The 22,822-nt window shown below is 34.7% G+C and overlaps 1 protein-coding gene across 4 annotated transcripts in view; it reads right to left on the bottom strand.

Moving 5' to 3' along the window:
- Positions 1-22,822, bottom strand: part of RSRC1 (arginine and serine rich coiled-coil 1) — a 421,306-nt gene that overhangs the window by 11,517 nt on the left and 386,967 nt on the right. The window lies entirely within an intron of this gene.

Genomic DNA, 22,822 nt, shown 5'->3' on the forward strand with positions numbered 1-22,822 from the left:
GTCTCATATGAATGAAATGTTGGACCTCTTGAATTTTTTCTCTAAACATATTCTCTATTTGAAATTGCAAAGGACATCATTAGTATTAAATGTCAGAGGTGACCTCACAAACAGTACTTGATGTCTAAAGCTTGCGGTGTTTGTAGCTTTAAATTTGAACATACAACCAGCTCCTAATACAAATAAAAGTGTTATCATAGAGGCTTGCCAAAGCCAGTATGCTTAACAAAATAGCATTGGAAAAATTATAAAGGAAAGAAGGAGAAAGATTACAGAAAAAGAACATTATCTTTGTGCTTCTTTAAAGATCACTTCACAACTAACAAAGTGACAGAGCAGATAGGAGAAAACCAGTCTGCCTTACTCACAATATGAAAATACACCAACATAGCTTTTTTTGTTTCAATTTGGGAATCATTTTACTGGTTGTAAGAGCATGTTAAATTAAAATTTGAAAGATTCACAAGAGATTTACATTTTCGGCTTTACAGTACCTCAGCTCTATCCTGTATGAAAATAGACATAAAAATGTTTTAAGGCCGGGCGCGGTGGCTCAAGCCTGTAATCCCAGCACTTTGGGAGGCCGAGACGGGCGGATCACGAGGTCAGGAGCTCGAGACCATCCTGGCTAACACGGTGAAACCCCGTCTCTACTAAAAAAAAAATACAAAAAGCTAGCCGGGCGAGGTGGCAGGCGCCTGTAGTCCCAGCTACTCGGGAGGNAAAAAAAAAAAAAAAAAAAAAAAAGAAAAAAGTTTTACATTGCTTCTTACTCAAAATTCTAATGTCAATGACCACAAATGTATGTCTTGAGTATAACTCTGTCATTTTGGGAAGCAGAATAACACACATCAATAATATATATTACGTTGTTTTAAATTCAGTTTCTTAAGCTATTCATGTCAATTTATCATTTAACAATTTTGTGCCAATTTTAAGACTGGGAAAATGTGATTTAAAATGTATTATGGTTTGTATGTGCTGCATAAATGCCCAACACACACAGTATCTTGTATTCATTAGCCATGAAGTAAAATTAAAGACAAGTAATAAAGTTACTGGGAGAATTAATATAGGATATTTAAAAACATTTACATGGTAAACATGAAGGAAACATACCATTAGTACTTGATGATTTTTTAATAAACATATTACTGGTAAATAAAATAACTTTCATATGTTGTTTGCCAGATGTTAATGGAAGGGATATGTACTTCATAATAAAATAAAAAATAATAGACTCAGAAAGCCAAGTCATTACAGACCACAACAATCAATACTTAACTCAAAGTATAGAAAATCATTTTCCTTTTGTGATGAAAAATTTAAAAAAATTTTATTAGTTACTCTTGATGTTTATAGTATAAAAATTAGGCTCTCCTGCTTCTTCAAGTTATATTTGACAATGAATTTCACATTTCATAACACAGAATTTTCTTTAAAAATACCAAATGTTATACAAATTTTAAAATTAGTAAATAAAGATGATAAGGTCCAATATCAATCTTCATTTGAAAAGAAAATTTTAGTCTTTTCATACTGCATTTGTAGATTACAAACATAAATCAATCTCCTCTAATAGTAATGCTGGGCTGGGAACTGCAGATGGCACTATTGCCCCAGATGTGATCATGACAAGTAACCAGCAGCTTCAACTGACTCCTTTGAAATGTTAATATTTTATGAATTTTCCCAAAGTTAAAATGCATCTTATGTTACAAAAAATTTGGGTCAGTTGGCCCCACAGTTACTGAGTTACTTATGTTACTATTCCAGAAAAAAAATATGTACTAATACTATTGCTACAAATACATAAATAATACAAAAGATTATCTTATTTTCATATTAAATGAGCTCAAATTTTAGTCAATAATAAAAACATTTAAAAAATTCCTTCTTATGTTACAAGACAGATAATAACAAACTTTGAAATGTAAAGTATTTTTAAGTGCTTTACAAGAACAACAAAAAAGCAAACAATAATACATTTGTATGGTAAAGCTGGCTATTGAATTAAATTTGTGAACAAACAAAACATCTCATAAAGCTTACTTGGAATTCTAAAGTTTTACATTTCTCATGAACACAGGTTTCAAATAAGTGAGCACATCCAATTGTTTTTCCCTTTCAAAACAGTACATTTTAAATGTTTCTTTTAGAACACATACAAGGCAAGCATTATAAATCCATCCAGCTCCAACATTTTGAGGTTGTTCATGAGACCAATATTGTCGAGAACAAATTTCCAGAACTGATATACACAAATAATTTAAAAGATGAGAAAACTTCTTAAGTGGAATAGGGCTTTTCTGTTAGTCTTCTGGAAGCTTATGCTACAGGACCATGTTACATATGCTGACAAGGCTCCTGAAGTGTCTCTGAAAGCAACTCCACTTTGGATGGGATCCAAGACAAACTCACCTTAAACTGCTTACTATATTAGATTAAGTAATAGGAATAATGTTAATGTGACTGTACCAATGAAGAAGGATTTCTGTTAAATATTTTAATAAGTGAAAGTGAACCGGGCATCAGGCTAGGCTTTATTAAAAACAAAATCCACACTGAATGTCTCATTCAGCTCTTCTCACCTGGAATGCTCTCACCTTCTCTTAATCCCCCCTGTCATTTAAGGCCATGCCTGATGCCCACCTTGTGATGATGCCACCCCTTGCCACCTCTTGCATAATTCATTTGGCTTTTGGCATATGCTGCCTTGCAAATCTCTTCTTGAATGAAAGCTTCTTCTCCCCAGCTAGAGGGGACATACCTCTTTGTGTCACCTCCAGAACTTAGTGCAGTGTGCTCTATTATTTAGTAAGCAGTCAATAAACATTTGTTGAATATGAAAATCAAATGGCAGTAAAGTTACCATTAAAAAATAAAACTTCATGGAAGAAAATGTCAAATTATATAAAGTTTTTGTAACTTAAAAAATTAAATGTCTTTCAGTGGTGAGTTTTAAGGGCTCTGGGTTTGGGCTATCTGGGTTAAACCCTGTCTCTGCTACGTACTAGCTGTGTGGCTTTGGGCAAGTGGTTCAACAGTGTCGGTCTCCGTTTTCTCATCTATGGCATGGAGATAATAATAGCCTAAACATCATAGGATGGTTAAGAGATTCCCCCCTCACTTCTTCCCTCCCTCCCTCCCTCCATCCCTCTCTTTTCAAATAAGTGAGCACATTCAATGTGCCAGGCACTGTTCCACTAGTACACTGTTCCAAGTCCATACTAGGACTTGGAAATGAATAAGAGCTTCTTCCTTCATGAGCTTATGTTTTAATGAGGGAGACAAATAACAAACAAGTAAATAATATAATATCAAGGAAAATAGAGCAGGCTAGAGGGCTAGAAAGGAGGAAAGTAAACTATTTCAGATGGGGTAACCAGAGAAGAACTCTCTGACACGGTGGTATTTCAGAAGGCAAAAATGATATGAAAAAGCAAGACACAAAAATCTGGGAGATGATAACCTGTGCTCTGCACAGGGATAGGGAAACATTAAAAGCACTTAAGAAATGGTAGCAGATATAGGAAGCAGAGCATAAACAAAAGTGCTAATTTAGTAACAGTACTAAAGACGTGGAAGTTGGCTAAACAGTTCTTATATAAATCTGTATATTTCTGACAGTATGGTTTATAATAAGCTGGCAACATTTTAGAGTTCAGGCAAGTAGAAAATGGCTTTAGCTCATACATCTTCTGGTAAACCTGTGGTGTGCCAGGATGTGGAAATGACCGAAGGAGGAGAGAAGGAGCAGAAGCAGTGGAGGACAGGCCCGCACACATCTATGATAAGGCACAAAAGGTCCAGCTGAATTTTATCACCCACCAAGACACTGGAGTCCACTGTGATTCACTGAATGCTGTAGGCTGAGTAGGAAAGTGGTATTTTGCTGACACGTGGTTACCCAGGCTTCAGTGACAGAAATGGGAGATCTTCTCACTTCCTAATGGATGTCTTATAACACAAACTACCCAAAATGACAGTTATGTGGTAGAAACCATGTTTTAAAGCAAACATGTTTTGTTCTGGTGTATATATGTCCACAGTAATTTTTGTTTTCATCATCGATATATGTAATACCTTTCCAGTGGGGAAGGTCATAGAAGTGAATTTTTCATTTAAGTCATTGTTTAAAAGGCCAGATGGGCTGTTCTGGTAGCAGAAGTAAGTAATAGTAACAGCAATAGAAATTTAAGGCACTCTGTGCTGAGTACTTCACATGGATTATCTCATTTAAATATTATGACAATGAGGAATAACACTGTTATCCTCATTGTAAAGATAAGAAACTGAGGCTAATAAGTAACTTGGTGACGGCCACATGGCTAGTTGGTGGTAGAACTGTGATTCAATCCCTGAATTGTGACCTCGTCATTATTTTCCAGTCAAATGAATTCTTTACCCACTCCTGCCAAGCAACAATTTATTTTTTCCCCACTCCATCCATTTATAATAAATAATAAATATTCTTGGTATTGTCCTTATTCTGTATTTTAATGCTTACTCATTCAGTAAAATACAATGTAGCTTCATTTGTAGGGGAGAGATACATATATACATAAATATATATAATATTTTATATAATGTCTTACTCTTCTGGCATTATCTTGAACTAGATTACAGATGTGTGTTTTCAGAATTTCAAATGTGAAACACTTGAAATTTTTAAAGGGATATATATATGTCACATCTAGAAAACCTTTATAAATGAATTAAAAAAATAAAGTTTCTAAAAACCTAGCGTTTTTTTCCCTTAAGCCTGCAAACAACCTAAGTAGGAAATTGTCACTTTAAGTTGCTCTTTATTTACTGTTCAGCAATTGTTACAAAAAACAAGAATGGTTTCCATGAATTTGGTTAAACCAACAACCACTAAATAGTCCCAAAATATAGACTATTGCCTTATGCTTATTGCAAATGTAATCAACATTGGTAGTCAAATCCACTTTAATAGAGTGGTAAGAATTCATAATCTCAACAAAACTAAAACTACTGGAAGTTTTCTTATTTTAATAGGGTAGGAAAAAGGAATATAATTTGATGTATACCAGATTAAAAGGTCAGAATACAGATTCTGCAGTTGCTGTTTGCTGTCCATTTTAATTCTAGAATCCTTATCGACTCTAATTAAAATTCTGTAGATGGAAGAGTTGTATGTTTCTAAGGAACTTGCAGTGAATGCTGTCTGCCAGCCATCTCTAAACACCCCATAACCACACACAACTCGCCTGTCAGGAGAGCTAATGCAGACATCGCAGGGCACACACATTTGTCACTGTGGCTAATATCAGAGATACGCAGCTCTTTTTTCTTAGCACACAAAAGCAAGATATGTAATTCAATGCTCAATTTACCCTTGTCTCGCAGGAGATTTCCCCCCGCTAATTGATAGAAATTAAGCCATTAATCAAGCCACTAGCCATCATTCAAACCAGGAAAGATGAATACAAACTTTCATCATAACCACCTTCCCCATTTTAGTGTTCATTAGCATTAATTTTTAATGCAATTATGCTATTCTTTTACGCTGAGCTCATAAATTACTGCTCTTTTGTTGCTGGCTGGCCTTGTAAAATCCAAACTAATGCTTTGTGCTCTGATCTTAAAGGCAATTACTAGGTTCTTCTATCTTTTATATCTTTGCATCCCCAATAACCTTTATATATAACGAACATCCATGACTGACTATGCCTGTTTTTTTTTAATGCCTCTATATAAATCTCTATGAATATATAAATGCAGTCAAATGTGTCTAAAATAAACATATATATACACATACCACATACATTACAAAATATAGACATTAATATAAAAATAAGATCTCACAAATTCATATTGAAGTTCAGGTTCACATATAAAGATATTGTTATGATTTCTCATGATAAAAACGTACTGCATTATTGTATTGAAGTTATACATTTTATAATGAATTAGGGAAAAGAGAATATTAATAGTAGCTAATTATTATACATATTTGCAAGGGTGGAACAGCTACTAAAAACAGAAATAATAACTTTGAATTTCAAAATCCCTTAGTTCTTTACCCAGGTTTACTGTCTCATGTTTAAATCTTTATTTTTAAAAAATTGTGTTGAAACTTGAAAATCAATGAGAAGGAAATGAGGAATATTAGAAGACCAGAAAAACCATTTATCTAAAAGTGTGTTTTTATAAGCACATATAATACCTCCAGAGTCTTATATTTTACAAAGTGGATATATTGGTTTATTAGAGGATGGTAGTAAAATGAAAAGAGAGAGTTTCCAGAAATAAATACTGAACCCAGAGGCAACATATCTACTTAGTTCTCTATTCTACAGAAGGCAACAAGATGTATTCTCCTTATATTCCCCAAAAAGCATTGATTAGGGTCACTCCTATGTGCAAAGGAGATTAAAAAAAAAAATCTCCAACTCTCTTCTTGCATCATCCCATTAATGTCTTTGTCTCTGCAAGTTTTTATGTCTGGCCACCCACTAACTAGAGAAAGGGTACATGTATGGCATTAAGATTAATGAACTAAAACTTACTGGAAGATGTCAGCAGTGCTGATGTTGGTGCCAGCCCAGTCACCTTGGAGTTACATGGTTGCAACCTACCCCTAACACCATGGGACTGGGAGTATATTCAGAAGTGGGGAGTATATTCAGAAGTCTTTTACCAAAAAAAAAAAAAAAAGAGATTTTGAATTATTAACTTCTTAAGATATAGATATGGTGATGACTGACTTGAATTAATATTTTATCTCCTCTCATAGTTCTTTACTAGTTTTCATCTTTAATAAAAAGTCCTACATGGATTAGAAGCAGTTAGGCTAAATTCTATAATGACTGGATTCCCTGAACCAGGGGACTTATTATGCAAGGAAAAGCAGACAGCTTAAGTCCAAGTCTTTTGTGATCTGTTCTTTTATGATGTCAGAAGCAAATGGATACCTAACATAATTGTATTTGAACAATTGGAACATCAGTAGGTATAAAGTTATGAGTTCTAATACCCCTTCTTGTAAGCATATTATGTTTGGACTCATAAGTTTAGAGAAAATAGTTTATGGTCCCATGTGCCTTAATTTCTCTGAACAGAGCTAATAAAAATACTGGGGTTCAGAAATAGGAAATTAATTTAGTTAACATGTATTTATGCCAGGTGCTAGCTAGGTGTTGGAGATTTCTGGTTGAGATTTCCGGTTGCTCTCTCAGAGTTCATTGGCAAATCAAACTAATTCTTATTTAGAACTTTTATTTGCAAGCAGTTAAGATCTGACTGTACAGTGGTTAGGACAGGGATTTGTTGTGCTTGCAAAGTGCCTTAGCATGTTTCACTTGATCCTAATTTTTGGTAATAAGTAATATACCCATTTCTAAGTTCAAGATATATTATTAGAGCTAGAGTTTGGAATATGAAACAAAGCCTTAGTACTTCAAATATCCTCTATGCTTCCCATTGCACTAGGTTGCTCTGTAGCCTTTCAATCTCTGATAACCTTACATGATTAATAGTTATGATTGTACATGCTTATTTTATCGATTGTATATACAATTTTGATCCTTTAAACAGAGGTGGGATAGGGAGGATGGTAGATGTGAGATGATGTTAATTTCTCTTTTCTAAAAGCAGAGTATTTTGCTATAATATCAATAATGAAGTGCATCATATAAAATCATAAGGTTTAAAGAAACCACCAAATACTTCGAATTGCACTTAAAGTATTAGCTTTACTGAAGTATAATTTATCTATAACTGTGCCTATCAAAGCATACAATTTGGTGAGTTTTGGTACATGTTAATCCTGTGTCACCACTACAACAATCAATATATAGAACACGTCCATTGTCACCAAGAATTTTCTTGTGTGTCTCTACAGTCAATTTCTATCTCTAACCTGACCCCCAGACAATGACAGATCTGCTTCCTGCCACTTTAGATTAGTCTGCATTTTCTAGACTTTCATATAAATTGCATACTCTTTCATGTCTGATGTCTTTCACTCAGCATAATGTTTCTGAGATAAATCCATGTTGTTGGGTACATCTGTGTTAATGCTAGTAGAATTCTATTATATGAATATCTGCAATTTTTTAAATCCGTTCACCTGCAGATGAACATTTGGGTTGTTTCCAGTTTCTGGTTTTTGAGAATAAGTTTGCTATAACATTCATGTACAACTCTTTGTGTGAACATGTTTTTATTTCTCTTGGATAGTAAATACTGCCCTAATACTGAAATAGTTGGATTGTATGGGAGATAAATGTTTAACTTTGTAAGACACTGCCAAACTGATTTCCAAAGTAGTTATACCATTTTATGTTCCCAAGAGCAGTATAGAAGAGTACTGGTACTCCACATCTTCATCAACAGTTGGCATTATCAGATTTTAACTCATAGCCATTCTAATTGGTATACTGTATTTCATTGCTGTTTTAATTTGCATTTCTCTGATGACTAATGATATTGAGCATTTTCTTCATAAGATTATTAGCCATCCATTCTTTTCTGAATGATTTGTTGAAATCTTTTCTTCATTGTTTAATTGGTTGTTTCTCTTATTGAGTTATGAGTTCTTTATATATACTGAATTGAAGTCCTTTGTTAATATGTATTGCTAATATTTGCTTCTATTCTATGACCTGCCTTTTTGTTTCTTAACAGTATCTTTCAAAGAGTAAAACTTTTTACGTTTCAGGAAGTATAATCTATCATTTAAAAAAATGGTTTATGCTTTTTGTGTCTTATCCAAAAAATCTTTGCCTACTCAAGGCTGCAAAAATTTTCTTCTAGAAGTTCTATAGTTTTAGCTTTTATAATTGGGTTTATAATACATTTCAAGCTCATTCTTATGGGTCCTGCATTTTTCTGCTATGAAACTAAAGCTAATTCTTACGTATGACGTGAGGTAAGGGTCAATCTTTCTTTTCCTCAGTAAAAAAATCCAGTTTTTCCAGTAGCATCTGTTGAAAGACTTTCCTTTCCCAATTGAATTGCCTTGGTAGTTTTGTTGAAAATTAATTGATCATATACGTGAGGGTTGAGCAAGGTCTTTCTACCCTGTTCCATTGTTCTATATAACGGGTCTTAAAAAGTTCATGGAAAATGTACATTATAGAAAAACTGTATGGATTTCAATTTTGTCTGTATCAAAATAAACTTGAATGAACTTGTCATAACATGTCTGAATAGGATCTAGTGTGAGGGACTAAGAAGGATACGACATCAGTTTGAAAAGAGCCCTTATCAGAATATGAATTCTGCAAAAACCGAAGCAAGAACAAACATTAAATTTATAATGAAGCTTGGGTGAAAGAATGGTGAAATCATTGATGCCTTTATGATAAGTTTATGGGGACAATGCCCCAAAGAAATCAGCAGTTTACAAATCGTTTTAAGAAGGGATGAGATGATATTGAAGGTGAAGCCTGCAGCAGCAGGCCAGGCACATAAATTTGCAAGGAAAAAATTCATCTTAATTGTGCCCCAATTGAAGAACTGATGATTATCAACACAAACAATAGCCAACACCACAGCCTAAACCACAACTCAATTGATTTAGCTTATGCAATTCTGACTGAAAAATTAAGGTTAAGCAAACTTTCCAATTGATGAGTGCCCAGATGAGATGCAGACAAGAGCAGAGACTTCAATGGAAATTATTAACAGGTGAGATCACATTCTTGAAATAATTGTAGCAGGAGATGAAACATGGCTTGCCTGTATGATGCTGAAGACAAAGCACAATCAAAGCAATGGCAACCAGGAGGAAGTGGTCCAGTCTAAGCAAAAGCAGACTGGTGAAGAGCAAAGGTCATGGGAACACGTTTTTGGGATGCTCAAGGCATTTTGCTTGTTAACTTTCTGGAGGGCCAAAGAACAATACTTATTGAGAGTACTTTAAGAAAATTGGCCAAAGCTTTAGCAGGAAAATGTCTGGGAAAGCTTCACCAGAGAGTCCTTCCCCACTATGACAATGCTCCCGCTCATTCCTCTCATCAAACATGGGCAATTTTGTGAGAGTTCTGATGGGAAATTATTAGGCATCCACATTACTGCCCTGATTTGGCTCCTTCTGACTTCTTTTGTTTCCTAATCATAAAAAATCTTAAAAGGCACCCATTCGTCTTCAGTTAATACTGTAAAAAAGACTTCATTAACATAGTTAAATTCCCAGGACCCTCAGTGTTTTAGGGTTGAACTAAATGGCTGGTATCATTGCTTACAAAAGTGTCTAGATCTTGATGGAGCTTACATTGAGAGATAAGGTTTATATTTTTTATCTTTTAATTAAAAGTGAATTTTTAAAAGTTCCCTTATATGTCTATCATTATAGTAATATATAGTCTTGATTAGTGTAATTTTATATAGTAAGTCTTAAAACAGGGAGTATAGACATCTAACTATTCTTTTTAAAAGTTGCCTTAATTATTCAAGGTTATTTTCATTTCACATAAAACTGACAGAGTAGAAACTTTGCTCCTACTACTTTATGTTGAAATTTAGCATTAGGATGCGAAGTATTATATATAATACGACTTAATTTCAGAAATAAGTTGAAATACAAATGATTAATAAGAGACTTTTCATAGTTTGCTAGGTACAACACTTAAAAAAAAAGCCTATCACTGAAATCAACTTTAAAAATAGTGTCTGGAAACGGATCAATTTACAAAAATGCTATTGCTCACATACAGATACTGCTATTGCAAATCTTTATTTCTTCTAATTTTAGAGCCAAAGTTGAGTCATGTTCATGTTACTTTATAAAGGAGTTGCCACATAAGAACATAATCGTTTAATGACTAAAAACAATGTTGATGCCAAGTTTTTTCCTTTTTGGTCAATGAGTGTAGCCTGGAAAATGTATTCAGGTGTCACTGATGACAGAAAAATCAAAAAGGAGAATAAAGAATGAAAGACTAATAGAGAAGGCAACTGTTCAGGATCTTTAAAGAACTTAGGGTGAGTATATATTTTTAAGAGTCTGAACCATGAGGGAAAATTCTAACTTCCCAGGGAAAAAAAATGAAGCATGGAGATCTCAAATCAAATGAACGAATAATCTCCACTCCTCAAACCATTATTTAAGAAGTAATATACATATGTATACTAAACTGTGTTCTGAAATCTGCAATTATAATCTCCCTTCCATTTGGTCATCATTTTGACACTACTTTATCCTCAGTTCAGCTTCTTCTTTCTAAGAAATGCAAATAATATTCTTGGCTTTTAATCAAGACAAGCCCTAAATGCCACATTATCTTTATTATGAAAGAAGGGTAGGGTTGGATGCAGTGGTTCATGCCTGTAATCTTAGTGTTTGGAAGGCTGTGGTGGAGGAATCACTTGAGCCCCGGAGTTCAAAGCTGCAGTGAGCCGTGATTGTGCCACCGCTTTCTAGCCAGCATGACAGAGTGAAACCTGTCTCAAAGGGGGGAACAAAAGTAAAGTAGGCCTTGTGTGTTTTTGTATGTTGAAATACAGTTGGCCAAGCTGTATCAAGGAATATATGATTATTATTTATTGCTGCTTATTTTGGAGAAGCCTGAAATCTTCACAATGTTATGGAAGTTATATGATAATAAGTCAGAGCTATGAATTGTATGCAAAGCTAATTTTTCTTCACTTAAAATATTCTGGTGAGATAGCCTAATGATTTCATTTTAAAAATTCTGCTCTAAGAAAAAAAGAGTAGCAAACTTTTCAGCTGGAAATCTCACATCAATAATGATTCTACCTTTTATAAAAACAGAAAAGTTTCTTTATTTTAACCTATTTCTAATACATTATCATATCAATAAAGTAAATCATTCTAGTCCCCACATTTGCTAGATTAAACTGAGAAATATATAGAGTCATTCAGATATAGGAAGCATAGCATAAACAAATAAATAAAGGAATTAACAAATGGGAAATGAGATTATATATTTTAGCCCATTCCTCAGCACATTTGAAGGAAATCAGCTGTAGGAACAAACAATATTATTATTATTATTGTTATTATTATTATTATTTTTTTGAGACGGAGTCTCGCTCTGTCACCCAGGCTGGAGTGCAGTGGCCGGATCTCAGCTCACTGCAAGCTCCGCCTCCCGGGTTCATGCCACTATCCTGCCTCAGCCTCCCGAGTAGCTGGGACTACAGGCGCCCGCCACCTCGCCCGGCTAGTTTTTTGTATTTTTTAGTAGAGACGGGGTTTCACCGTGTTAGCCAGGATGGTCTCGAGCTCCTGACCTCGTGATCCGCCCGTCTCGGCCTCCCAAAGTGCTGGGATTACAGGCTTGAGCCACCGCGCCCGGCAACAATATTATTATTAACCATTAATTTGTTTTTACTAAGTGTTTTTTCATGACAAATACAATGCTTTAAGTCATAAGATTGCAATATAATAGGCAACTCCAGCTCTATTTACAAGTGAAGTAAGTGACTGAATATTAGCGCTCTAAGTTCTAGCTCCACAACTAATGATATAATCTTAGGCAAGTCTTTACATTAAATTTACATCCTTTTTTTTGAGTAAAGATATGGTGTATACTAAAGTGCAAATATGATCTCTGGGCAGAAGTGGCACTTCAGCAGAGGTGAGTTCGTTATTTCATAGAAGAAAACAGGGCCCTGAAGCATTGAAAAACTTGGACAAATGAAAAATCCAGAGGATGAGGAACTGATGGAAAGATGAGGATTGTGTGCTAAACCCTAGGGATAAGGCAGGACAAGGGGTTCCAAAGATGTGAGGCAGTAGAAGGAAGGAGAGTAAGGAGACAACAAATAGAACATGTACAACAGTCTTGAGCTTCACATGGAGATCTGTTGGTGACTAGCGTGGAATGACAGTGGCTCTGAGGCATAATCTCTAACCATAACAACATAATTTCTAAGCAATCTATTAATATTTCACTTATTTTAATTCTTATGGAGTCATAACATTAACTACCACCAATAGGTGACTAGTCTTCTAAAAATATGTGATCTTTGGGAAAGAGGAGATGGTAGTGGCAATCATTCTGTTATGTCTCAAAATTTGGGCAGAAAATGTATTAATCCATACAGATGGAGAAATCTGGAAACCTCTTAAGGTATGTTTACCAGTTTGTAGTATCTATAACTACATAACCAGGAAATAACCAGAGAATACTAGCTATGTTAGATAAGCATGCCATTTCAATCCAAGCAAAAAATATGGGAATAAAATTCCAACCCATGAAGACTAAGACTGATTATAAATAAAAATTTTATATATATATACCCACATACATAGACATGCATAACACACTTCTAGGTCTACTTAAACTCATTTAATAATCACAAAACTATCACATAACAATGTCAGCAATAAACATAAACCTTTGAAAATGAAACCACTGCAAATCCACGATTAATTTTAAACATTTCAAGAAGAGTTTTTACAGGCTGACTCAGGGCTTGATCCTGTCAGCTAGATGGACATAGGAGGTCAATAATCCAGAAGCAATAAGACAGTGATTTGGCAGACAGTAAAAACAATTCCCTGGAAGCAATTACTGTCCAACACATCAGAAAGTCATTTGACCCAAATACTCAGGAAATGGATTTAAAAGATAATTTTCAGTGTCTCTCTGCTGCCCATTTCTCAAAGTCTTCTATAGTAAACACAGTCAGAAAGCCAAGCACTACCTTAAATAATCACTGACTGCAAATAGTCTGTTCAAAAGTGATGACTACAAGAAGGATTCTTCTAAATAAGACAAGTTTAATTGTTCCTCCATGTGCTGATTGCTAGGAGAACATATTTATTTCTTTGTGTCTGTCTAGTCAGAGACACCGTGAAGTTGTAAGCTTTAAGAAAACCTGATCTTGTCCAAAAAGTTAACCACTCTAAAATTTTGCTACAAAATAGAAATGGCCAATTTAATTTTCCAAATTAAATTTGGAAAAGTGGAAGATACTTGTTTACCTCTTCTAAGAATTTCTGGAGAGTATTTAAAAGCTACTTTTGACTGTCCTTGAAACTACTCAAGGCTGACCTTGATAGAAGGATTCTATTTCTATTTCTTCTCCAGTCCGTCATTCAACAGAAGTGACCACTTCTTCATTCTTGAAACACTTTTTAGTTTCATTTGGCTTCCACGACATCATACACTTCTGGTTTTCCTTTTCCTCACTGGTCACAATTCCTCATTTTTCTCTACCGGTACCTCTGAACATTAGAGTACTCCAAGGCTCAATGTAGGCTCCTTTCTCTTCTTTACCTATATTCTCTCTCTAGGTAATATATAGTTATAACTACCGTTTGTAGGCTGGTGGTCCTCAAATCTTTAGCTTTAGCCTTAACATCTTTCCCAAACTCTAGACTCATATGCCCCATCTTCAGTTCCTCTCTCTCACCCCTTAAATTCAAAGCATCACTTTTAATTGGCCTCTTACTTCATTTAGAATAAAGTTCACATTTTATGCTCTTACTTACAAAGCCTGGTATAATCTGGCTCCTGCTAAACACTTTAACCAAATTTCCAACCCTTGCCAAACTGGCCTTCTTCAGGGTTCTTAAGATTTGAGACTTATTTTTTACCTTATAATCTTTACAGAAGCTGTTTCCTCCTAGATCTAGAATGCTCTTTGGATGGCAAGTCCCTCCCTGTTATTCAGATTTTAGCTTAAATGTCAGCTCCTTAGGGAGACCTTCCCAGAGCACTCAGTCTGAACTAGCCACTGGTCCCTTTCTAGCACAACAGATAGTGAAGAAAACTGTGGTCACTCTCTAATACAAGAGAGAGTAGAGAAGCCACTGGTCACTCTAATGTAAGAGAGTAGAGAAACCAGTTACTTGTGAGGCTATTACAGAAGTCCAGGCAAGAAATGGTGAACACCCAGACCAGGGTTAGCACAGGAGACAGAGATATATTTGGGATGTAGAATTAACAAAAATTTGTGGAAGGTAAGAGAATTATGAAAATGAAGGCCGATTTCCAAGTTTCTGGATCAAGCAACCAGATAAATGATGGTTCATTCATTAAAACGAGAAAGACCTGAGTGGGTGGAGTTAAGAGTTCAGTTTTGAAGATGATAGCTTTGAGATGACTATATGTTAAAAAAAAAAAAAAGTCTTCAAGTCTGGAGTTCAGAAGAGAGAGCCTGTACTTAAGATAAAAATTTGGACGTAATAAGTACACATATTTACACTAATGAAAAATGATAAATTCACCTGAGAAGAAAAATACAGAGATAGAAAAGAAAAGGACCGAGTTCTTGTAAACAACACTTGGAAATCAAGAAGAAGAAAAGGAGACAGAATGGCTATGCTGGTAGAAAAACCAGATTCGGTATTATGTCATATAAACTGAAAAAGGGGGTGTTTCCGAAAGAATAGTGTGGTCGGTTGAGTTAAATGCTGCTCAGAGTTTGCAAGTGATTAGAAAAATTATACTAGATTTGGAAAATTAGAGAGTATTGGTGATTTTGACAAAAGCAGTTTTAATGGAATGACATTAAGTAAAATTGGAGAGGGATGGTGGTTAAATGAAGACTTCTGTTTCCTAGATTATGGAGGATATGGATATAAATTAAATGATACTTCTACTGATACTTCTAAATGATACTTCCATGACAAGAATATTAAATATTTAAAAAAACAAATTAAACGTATTGCTGAGATCACAGGAAGTTAAAAAAAAAATCTATGACCCAAAATGAAGAGTTACAGTAGTCCTTTAACCCATAAAGAAATGGAATCATTTGACAAAAAAAAAAAAAAAATCTTTTATAAACACTGTACTCAGAAGATTTACAGAAAAGTTCTATCAAACATTCAAGGAAAAGATAATTTTGATGTCACATAAACTGACTTCCTAATTCATCTTACTAGGCTAGCACAATCTTGCTTTTTAAAACCCAGTCAAGAACAGTACCAAAAAAAGTCACAGAAGCAAATCATGAATGCAGATGCAAAAAGGGTATGGGAGTACAGGCTCTCTCTTCTGAACTCCAGACTTAAAGACTTTTTTTTTTTTTTTTTTTTTTTTTAACATATAGTCATCTCAAAGCTATCATCTTCAAAACTGAACTCTTAACTCCACCCACTCAGGTCTTTCTCGTTTTAATGAATGAACCATCATTTATCTGGTTGCTTGATCCAGAAACTTGGAAATCGGCCTTCATTTTCATAATTCTCTTACCTTCCACAAATTTTTATTAATTCTACATCCCATATATGTCTCTGTCTTCTGTGCTAACCCTGGTCTGGGTGTTCACCATTTCTTGCCTGGACTTCTGTAATAGCCTCACAAGTAACTGGTTTCTCTACTCTCTTACATTAGAGTGACCAGTGACTTCTCTACTCTCTCTTGTATTAGAGAGTGAACACTGTTTTCTTCACTATCTGTTGTGCTAGAAAGGGACCAGTGGCTAGTTCAGACTGAGTGCTCTGAGAAGGTCTCCCTAAGACTAAAACTATACACACACATGTATATATGTACATATGCATAATTTATATAAAAATAAATGAAATCAAGTGGTTTAAAATAGATAATACACCATAACCATGTTTGGTTTATTCTAGGACCTCAAATTTAGTTTAACATAGAAGATATATTAACATACTTAATAACATTTTGGGATTAAAAGAGAAAAATTAAACTGAAAAAACTAAAGTCAGCTGGGTGTGATGGCCCATGCCTCTAATCCTCACTTTGGGAAGCTGAGGCAGGAGGACTGCCTGATTCCAGGATTTCCAGACCAACCTGGTCAGACCTGTCTCCACACACACACAAAAAATAGTTAGCTGGGTTTTGTGGTACACACCTATAGTTCCAGCACTTTGGGAAGCTGAGGTGGATCACTTGTATCCAGGAGTTCAAAACTTCAGTGAGCCATGATCATGCCACTGCACCCTACCTGGGGCAACATAGCAGGACCCTGTCTCTAAAAAAAGAAAAAAGTCTAACAAAACTTAGTATTTACTTGAGATTGAAACAAAACAAAAAAGGAAGGAAACGTCTGTGATCTGAAAGGGAATCCACTAAAACAAACACCACCCCCCATAAAAAAGATAAAGTAAGTAACATACTTAATTGTTAAATATTAAAAAGCAATACCTTAATGATCACAAACAGGATGATGATACTAGCTAACCATTTCTATTAGGTACTGGTTACTGGTGGTTGCAGTCAGTGCAATAAGATAAGAAAAAGAAATAAATGGCATAACAAGTGGAAAGGAAGAGATAAAAAGATGATTGTTTTTATAGAAAACCCTAAAGTATCTACAGATAATTTGTTAGGTACAAAATCAATACTCAAGAATCAACTTCATTTCTGTATAGCAGCCCTGAACAGAAAATGTAATTTTAAAAAGATAACAATATTAACAGCAAAAAATATAAGGCAACTAGGAATAAATCCAACAAATGATATGCCAATTCTTTAGGGAGAAAATTGTAAAAGTTTATTAACAGATACTAAAGAAAACCTAAATAAATATGCAGCGCTATTCCATGCTCCAGGATAAAAATACTCAATATCACAAAGACATCATTCTCACTAAATCAGTCTATGGAGTCAATGTAATTTCAATAAAACTCTTACCATTTTAGCTGGTCAATTTATTTACTTAATCTATTTAATGAAACCTGAAAACCTCGTTCATATGGAAGAACAAAGACTAAAAATAACCAATTATTCATGTAGAAGAAAAATCAAGTGTGAGACTTGTCTTACTAGATATGAAGACTTAAAAATCAATTCTAATACAGTTAGAAAGGATGAATAAAACCTACTATCTGATAGGACAACAGGCTAACTATAGTCAGTAACTTAATTGGACATTTAAAAACAGCTAAAAAAGTATAATTGGATTGTTTGTAACACGAAGGATAAATGCTTGAGGGGATGAGTACCCCATTCTCTGGGATGTGATTATTATGCATTGCATGCCTGTATCAGAACATTTCATGTACCCCATAAATGTAGACACCTACTATACACCCATGAAAATTAAACATTAAAAAAAATCAATTCCAGGTGGATTAAGAATTTAAATGGGAAATTCTTTGGAGAATATGCTTATGACCTTGACTTAGGGAAGAATTTTCTGAAACAGGACATAAAAAATATAAAGTATAAAAGGACTAATAAATTTGAATATATAAAAATTAAGACATATTAAGAGAAGATATCCGTAATACATATTAATTTACAAAGAACTAACAAAAGATAAACCAATAGAAACATGTAATTAAAACCTGAATAAACATGTCATGGATAAAGGAATACCAATGACCAATACATACATGAGAAGACGCTCAACTCTGTTAGTAATCTTGGAAATGATCTTGCAAATCAAAGTCAGATAACATTTTATAGTCATTGCACTGTGGCAATGAAATCACATACTGGCAACAATCAAAATGTCTGGAAAGATAAAGTATGGCAAGGATGTGGAGCAACCAGAAATGTTATGCTATACTTAGGAGTGAAGACTGGCATCAATCACTTTGGAAACAATGTGGCACTATGTGGTGAACTGAAGATGTGTGTACTTTATACCCCAGCAATTCTACTCCTAGGCATATATGTACCCTGGAGAAATGCTTGCACGTGTATACCAGGAAAGAGGTATAAGAATGTTTATGTTTGTAATAGCAAAAAATCTGAAATAACCAAATGTGCATCAAGAAGAGAATGAATAAGTTTTGGTATAGTCTAAAAATAGAATATTATACAATGGTGAAAATGAATAAACTACAACTATAGACATTACTATCACTATGGTATACCATAATGTTGAACAGAAAAAGAAAGCAAGTCATAAAAATTTATATACGATTTTTTACTTTGTAAAATATAACATCTTTTAATTTTTTAATTTGTAAAATATTAATGTAATATCTTTTAAGAGATGCAGCCTTGCTATGTTGCCCAGCTGGCCTTGAACCCCTGGGCTCAAGCGATCCTCCCACCTCAGCTTACTTAAATTTGTAAAATCAGAAATACATTTCTAAAACTAAATTTTATATTACTGGTAATACACACAGATGTGGTGAAAGCATACAGAGAAGCAAGAGAAAAATAGGCATAAAATTCAGAATAGAAAAGATTGAAGAATTTTGCAGAAGAGTTTTCATTTTTCTGTATCTCAAGTTAGAAGTTCTGTGCAGGTGTCTATATTACTGTTATTCTTTATGCCCTTTACATATCTTATAAAGAGGCTTTTGAATGTATGTCATACTTAATAAAAACAGTTATAAACTGAATGAGGTCAACAAGTGGGTCTGGGACTGCTGGAATAATCCACATGTAAAATAATAGAGTTGGATCTTTCACATCCTACACAAAAATGAACTCAAAACGGATCACAGATCTAAATATAAAATCTAAAACTATACAACTCTCAGAAGAAATGACAGTAGTAAATCTTTGTGATCTTAGGTTAGGCAAAGCCCTCTTAAATATCACGCTATAAGCTGAAGTAACAAAAAATAAACAGATAAACTGAACTTCATCAAAATTAAAAACATCTGTGCTTCAAAGAATACAATCAAGAAAGTAAAAAAAGACAACCAACAGAATAGGAGAAAATATTTGCAAATCAGAGAGCAGAGGTGGGAGGATTGCTTGAGCCCAGGGGTTCAAGGGCAGCCTGGGCAACAGATCAAGACCCCATCTCTCAAGAGATATTATTGTACATCCTTCTTGTGATGACGTGAGATGATAAAATGCCTATGTGATGAGATACTGCAAAAGTTGATCTGATAACTGAGACGGCAACAAAGTGACTAATGAGCGGTAGTGTATACAGTGTGAATACACTGGACAAAGAGACGGTTCATGTGTGGTGGTGTGAGATTTCATCACATTACTCAGCACAATTTAACACTTACAAATTGTTTATTTCTGGAATTTTTCATTTCATATTTTTGGACTACAGTTCACTGTGAGTAACTGAAACCAAAGAAAGAGAAACCACAGATAAGGGGGGACAACTACCTATGCATTTTCAAAAAAAAAAAGAGAAAAACAAAGTGACGTTCATTAGGTATGACACAGACTTTAGTTCTATATTGTGGACAGTTAAGAAAGCAAAATGGGGGTTAGGAAATAGGTATAGAGAGAGGGTAGAGAGACAAATATGACATAAAGAGACACACAAGGGATGAAATGACAGGAGGGAGAAATAAGAAGAAAAAAAGAGAAACAGAGGAGAAGGAAAACGAGTAAGATAGAGAGATAGGAAGATCTATGGTCTTGTGACTGGGTGCCAGACAACTGATCATCATAGCCTTCAAACTGGCTACAGTTCTTAGAAGCAAATTCCAAACCATTTAAACTATTTTCATTGAAAGACTAATTTTTTTTTTTTTAAAGCAAAACCAAAACCCACAAAAATCCCTAGATTATTATTATTTATTTTTAAAATTTAATTTTTTTTTGGAGACAGACTCTCTCTCATTCTATTACCTATGCTAGAGTGCAGTGGCATGATCATAGCTCACTGCAGCCTTGATCTCCTGGGCTCAAGGGATACTCCCATTGGAACCTCCTGAGTATCTAGGATTGCAGGCGTGTGCCCCCATGCTGGGCTACTTTTAATTTTTTTAGTTGAGATGGGGTCTCACTATGTTACCCAGGCTGGTCTCAAACTCCTGAGTTTAAGCAATCCTCTTGTCTCAGCCTCTCAAAGTGCTGAGATTATAAGAGTGAGCCATCGCACCTGGCCAATGCCCTGGATTAGAAACTGAGATATTGGCTGGGCGTGGTGGACCAGGCCTGTAATCCCAGCACTTTGGGAGGCCGAGGCAGGCGGATCATGAGGTCAGGAGATGGAGACCACGGTGTCTCTACTAAAAATACAAAAAAATTAGCTGGGTGCGGTGGTGGGCGCCTGTAGTCCCAGCTACTTGGGAGGCTGAGGCAGGAGAATGGAGTGAACCCGGCGGAGCTTGCAGTGAGCTGAGATCGTGCCACTCCACTCCAGCCTGGGCGACAGAGCGAGACTCAGTCTAAAACAAACAAACAAACAAACAAACAAACAAACAAACTGAGATATTATTCAAATGCCTATTAAAAGGTTTTGGTGAAAATTTGGACACTCAAGCATTCTTGCATTTTTTAAACAAAAGAGAATAATACTAATCCTGTTGAACAAAATAAGAATTGTCACATTTTATTTCATACATAAAACAGGCCAACTTTCAAGGTGCTGCTACTCATGCTTTTTTTCAGAACAACATTTATAATATCACCTATAAAAACCTACCCTGTGAGCCCTGAACAATTTTTTTTTAAAATACTGATATATAATAGTTGTACTTATTTTGGGGTACCTGTGCTATTTTGATACATGTATACAATGTATAATTATCAAATTAGGGTAACTGGAATATTTATCACTTCAAACATTTTTCTTTGTGTTGGGAACATCAGAATTCTTCTCTTCTAGCTATTTTGAAATATATAATAAATATTATAGTTAATTATAGTTTCCCTACTATACTGTCAAATACTAGAACTTATTCCTTCCATCTGTTATTTTTGTACTCTTTAACCAACTTCTCTTCATCCCTCGCCCTTCTCAGCCTCTGATAACCATGATTCTACTTCCTACCTCCATGAAAGATATGATTGACTTCATATCTTTGCCATTGGGACTAGTGCTGCAATAAATGAGGGCGCAGATATTTTTCCATAGATTGTTTCCTTTTTGGGATATATATATATATACCTATATATATATTATTCCTGGCTCATATGGTAGTTGTACTTTTAGTTTTTTAAGAAACCTCCATACTGGTTTCCATATTGGCTATATACTTTACAGTCCCACCAACAATGTATGTGGGTTTCCTTTTGTTTGCATCCTTGCCAGCAACCACTAATTTTTGTCTTTTAACTAACGGCCATTTTAACTGAGGTGAGATGATGTCTCATTGTGCTTTTAATTTGTGCTTCCCTGATAATTAGTGATGGTGAGCATTTTTTCATATACTGTTGACCGTTTATATGTCGTCTTCTTTTCAGAAATGTCTATTCTGGTGTTTTGCTCGATTTTCCTTTTTTAAGTTACATGCTTTGAAAAAGGCTGTACAATAAGAGTCTCTATAAATACCCACCTCCCTCCTTTTTAAAATAATAATAATAATAATTATTATTATTATTATTTTGCTACATTGACCGTGCTGGCCTCAAATTCCTGGCTCCATGTGATACATACTCCCATCTCGGCCTCTCAAAACACTGAGATTACAGGCATAAGCCACCGTGCCTGGCTGTTTGGCTGATTTTTAATGGAATTGTTATTATTATTATGTGCTCTTGAGTTAAACATTTGAGTTCCTTACATATTTTGGTTATTAATCCCTTCTCAGATGGATAGTTTACAAGTATTTTCTGCCATTTTGTAGCTTGTCTTTTCACTTGGTTGACTGTTTCCTTTGCTGAGCAGCTTTATAGGTTGATGCAATCCCATTTGTCTATTTTTGCTTCTGTTGTCTGTGTTTTTGAGGCCTTACCCAAAAAATCCTTGCCCACAACGTTGTCCTGCAGTGTTTCCCCAGTAGCTCTAACAAATTTCCTTGTGATTTTTATTTGCTTTTTAGAGAAATGTTTGTAAATCTCTGCATGATAAGACCTCTATGCTTGGTGCACATCATTTTCCTACATGGATCACTCGGTTTCAGCCATGTTAAATTTCATTCAGTTTTCAATTCTCTGAAGAACCATATTCTCTTGTTTATAGGTTTCACAAATGCTGTTCCCTTTACTTGGAACATTCCTATCCTTTTTCCCTTTCATCTACCCAATTCTTATTTATTCTTAACCCTCAGTTTACAATCTACTTTCTTCCTTGAACCTATATA

The sequence above is a fragment of the Theropithecus gelada genome, chromosome 2, assembly GCF_003255815.1.
Source record: "Theropithecus gelada isolate Dixy chromosome 2, Tgel_1.0, whole genome shotgun sequence".
Taxonomy (NCBI): Eukaryota; Metazoa; Chordata; class Mammalia; order Primates; family Cercopithecidae; genus Theropithecus; species Theropithecus gelada.